The 4,321-nt window shown below is 56.3% G+C and overlaps 1 non-coding gene across 1 annotated transcript; it reads left to right on the top strand.

Annotated features, from left to right (window-relative positions):
* The first annotated feature begins 330 nt into the window (after window positions 1-330).
* TRNAM-CAU lies at window positions 331-402 on the top strand. The gene has a single exon. It is a non-coding gene; the product is annotated as a tRNA-Met (tRNA).
* The last annotated feature ends 3,919 nt before the right edge of the window (window positions 403-4,321 follow it).

Here is a 4,321-nt window from a genome sequence, read left to right as displayed (position 1 = left end):
GCTAATACAGCGGGGCGGGGGGGCGGGAGGGATTGAGCCAGAGGTGCTTGCCTGCTGCAGACACGGATCCAAGGCTGAACCTCGTCCCTCACAAGCTTGAAAGCTTAACTGAAAACAGTTTAAGAAGTGCTCCCGTCTCCGGCACTCAGCTACCCAGCTCCCAATGGGGTCCAAACCCCAAATAGATCCTTTTTACCCTGTAGAATCTGTAAAATCCTGTGACCAGGGCAGCTGCCTAGCAGCCTGCGCATCTGCCTGCCAGCGCGAGAGCGTGTAAGGCACTAATCCGGATAGTGGTGGCTAGGTGGCAGGGGGAGGGTGTGAAGCGCCAGCAGAGTGGCGCAGCGGGAGCGTGCTGGGCCCATAACCCAGAGGTCGATGGATCGAAACCATCCTCTGCTACACATGCGCTTGTTTCTTTTCCCTCTGGGCCTTCCAGCGAGCCGGTGACCAGCAGAGCCCCAAGAGCCTAGGCCATGAGGCAAGAGGTGGCTGAGGCGAAGCGGCGGCCTGCCAGGGAGCTCCCCGGCACCTCTGGCTGCCTGGGCTGAAGGCAAGAGGCAGGCCTGGGCGTGGCAAGGGCCTCCTGTCCTGGAATGAGGCTGCAGTGCTTCCTGGTCCCCTTTTCCCACCACCCCGGCAGGCGGCTGCTGCGGGAGAACACGAGGGAGGCTCTGGGGGCGCTAGGCAGCGCTGTGTGTGTGACTGTCAGGGGAAAGAGCCGAGGCTCCCGACTCGACCTGCCATTGACTCGCGTGGCTCTGCGCGCTGTCAGCCGGGGCGGGGCGGGCCAGGCCGCGGACGTGACTCAGGCTTGGGCCGCATGGCTGTGCTTTCCTGACGAGGCATGAGGCAGGCCAAGAGCTTTGCACAGCGTACAGGGAAGTGGGAGGGAGGTGTCTTTGAGCCGGCCTGTCTCCTCCGCTTCTCCCTTGCCGCTTGGGCGGAGGCGGGAAGGGAGCGAAACGTTCCCAGCTGAAGGTTTTGCGCTCGGCCTTCAGGATTAAACCTGAGACTCTGGTATGGCTGCTTGGAGATGCGCTTTTGCAGCGCAGCCCCCCACACTCTTGTAGGCAGCAGGTGAACCCAGTGTGTCCAAGGCCTGGTCTACACTAGGACTTTAATTCGAATTTTACAGCATTAATTTGAATTAACCGTGCACCCGTCCACACCAGGAAGCCATTTAATTCGACATAGAGGGCTCTTTAGTTCGAATTATGTACTCCTCCCCGACGAGGGGAGTAGCGCTAAATTTGACATGGCTATGTCGAATTAGGCTAGGTGTGGATGCAAATCGAACTTATTAGCTCCGGGAGCTATCCCACACTGCACCACTCTGTTGACGCTCTGGACAGCAGTCCGAGCTTGGATGCTCTGACCAGCCACACAGGAAACGACCCGGGAAAATTTGAATTCCTTTTCCTGTCTGGGCACTTTGACTCCCATGTCCTGATTGGATATCGGGGTGAGCTCAGCAGCACCGGCAACGAAGCAGAGCTCTCCAGCAGAGGAGTCCAGGCAATCCCAGAATAGAAAGAGGTCCCCAGCATGGACTGACCGGGAAGTCTTGGATCTGATCGGTGTGTGGGGCGATGAGTCTGTGCTTTCGGAGCTGCGCTCCAACAAACGGAATGCGAAGGCCTACGAGAAGGTCTCCAAAGCCATGACAGACAGAGGATACAGCCGGGATGCAATGCAGTGCCGTGTGAAAGTCAAGGAGCTGAGACAAGGCTACCATAAAATCAAAGCGGCAAACGGACGCTCTGGAGCCCAGCCCCAGACATGCCGCTTCTACGAGGCACTGCATGCCATTCTCGGTGGGTCTGCCACCACTGCCCCACCAGTGTGCGTGGACTCTGACGAAGGGATAGTGTCGACGGCCAGTTCCTCGTCGACGTTCGCAGATGGGGAAGATGAGGAAGGAGATGAGGAGGGGGAGGCAGTCGACAGCGCTTACAACGCTGATTTCCCCGACAGCCAGGATCTCTTCATCACCCTCACTGAGATCCCCTACCAACCCTCCGCAGCCGTTACCACGGACCCTGAATCAGGAGAAGGATCAGTCGGTAAGTGCTTTAAACATGTTAACATTTATTTCTTAAAAGAACAGGAAAATAGACTAGGCGAACAGAAGGTCTATATGCAGGGGAATGGAACAGGCATCTTCCGCGGAGATCTCCACGAAGCTCTCCTGGAGGTAGTCGAAAAGCCTATGGAGGAGGTTCCTGGGGAGAGCTGGCTTATTGGGTGCTCCGAGGTAGCACACTTTTCCGCGCCACGCTCTCAGCTGGTACTCCGGGACCAGTGCCTTGACGAGCATCGCAGCATAGGGCCCTGGCTTGTGCTGGCTTTCATTCAGCATGCGCTCTCTCTCCCTCCATGACACCCTCCTCAGGGTGATCTCGCGCACAGACTCCTGCATGTAAGTAGAGTGATTTGTGTACTATTACTATTGGTAGTGCTTCACTGTTCCTTAGAACAACAAGAAGCGTCACTTTAGAGCCACGTGCTGGAGGCTACAGAGTGGCAGCATACAGGGATCTTTTCCAAGGGAAAACCGCGAGGGGGTGGAACAGGGGCAGAGTTTATGCTTTCAGGATTGCCTGCAGCAAGAGGACAGAGCTGGACATTGACTTTTAAGCAGCCAAAAGCCTTTGGCTTACCATGCCTGGCTGCTCCACGGATTCAGCTTTCCTGCCCCGCTTGTCTGGTCTGCAGTGCAATATCCCAGGCAATGAAAGCGAATGCAGAGAAATCGAACTTTCCCTGAGTGAGTGCTCAGGAGATAGGTGCCGTCCATGGTCTGGTTCACAGGCAATGAGTGAACCAGACCATGGTCTGGTTCACAGGCAATGAGTGAACCAGACGCTTCTCAGCCTTTTGGCTAAGATAAGTGTAGTGTCTGTTTCATTTTTAAGAAAATGCATCTTTGTAAGCAATTCACTCCCTTTTCCCCCTCACACAGCTACAACAGTATCCCGACCTGCTCCACCATGCCCCTCACAGAGGCTGGTGCAGATTAGGCGTCGTAAGAAAAGGACATGGGACAAGATGTTTGTTGAACTTATGGGCTGCTCCAGAGCAGAGGCGGACCAGCAGAGCCAGTGGAGGGAGAACCTCACACAGCAGCAGCGCTCACACAGCGAACGGGAGGACAGATGGCATCAGGAGGACCAGGAGGCGACTCAAACGCTGCTTGGACTACTGAGGGAGCAAACGGACACGCTCAGGCGCCTTGTCGATGTCCTGCAGGACCGCAGGCAGGAGGACAGAGCCCCCCTGCACTGTGTCTGCAACCGCCCTCCCCCGCCACACTCTCCAATACCCACCTCACCCAGAATAACAAGAAGGAGGGGCACCAAGGGCCGTGAAAACTGTCACTGCACCACAGCAGAGTGCTCAAGTACCCAAAAGTTCTCAGTCCCTAGATTTTGAAAAGTTCTCACCTTTACAGTGTTGTCGAGTATTAAAAGTAGTTTGCTGTTAATTACTGTTTCTGTCATGTTTGTTTGCTGAAGACTTTCTGTGAAGGGGGAAGAGGGGTTTGGTAATTGCATAGGACATTCACCATGAACAGGGTACAGACATGGGGGCAGGATCAACAGCAGGTTACTCACTGAGTGCAGTCACTAGGCACCCTGGTCAGTCTGTGAGGTGTTTTTAATGTTCTGTTCATAGGCGGCAGGTGCCCTGCTCCAGGTATACTTGGAGGTGGGTCTCTCCCCCGGCCCAGCCTGGATCGGGCCCTGGCCCACACGGGTCTCCCCATCAATTCCCTGCCTGGAGCAGGTCCCAGCGCCCACCTGCCACCCCTCCCCCGGCGTGTTGTCTCCCCCCACTCCCCGCGCTGCGTCCCTACCTGACAGTAGAGCGGCTACTGGCACAAATGCTGTCTGCTGCCCCAGGGTCCTAGCGCCTGCCATCCACAAATGGCAAGGCAGGTTGCCATCACCCTGCCCTTCTACCGTTGCCCTGAGCCTCCACAATGCCCCAAACCCTCAGCCCCAGCCCCAGCCCGCAACCCCCTACGCCTCCTTCCCCTTCCCACACACCCCTCACCCCTTCCTACGCCCCCACCCCCAGCCCAGAGGCTGCACCCAAACTCCATCCCAAAGCCTACACCCCTCACCCCTTCCTGCACACCCACCTGTAACCGTCCTCCCCCCAGAGACCGCTGTAGGAGCAGTACCCTATCATTCCTAGAGTCTAGAAGTGGTCTCTATATCACTGCACACCCTACCCACCACAGTCCACGTCCCTGTTTCAACCCTTTGACGCGAAATCATTATTAAAGAAAAGGTTTTTAAATAACAATGCTCCA

The sequence above is a fragment of the Mauremys mutica genome, unplaced genomic scaffold, assembly GCF_020497125.1.
Source record: "Mauremys mutica isolate MM-2020 ecotype Southern unplaced genomic scaffold, ASM2049712v1 Super-Scaffold_100201, whole genome shotgun sequence".
Classification (NCBI taxonomy): Eukaryota; Metazoa; Chordata; order Testudines; family Geoemydidae; genus Mauremys; species Mauremys mutica.
The sequence above is the reverse complement of the archived record's forward strand: the minus strand, read 5'-3'. Positions and strand labels throughout refer to the sequence as shown.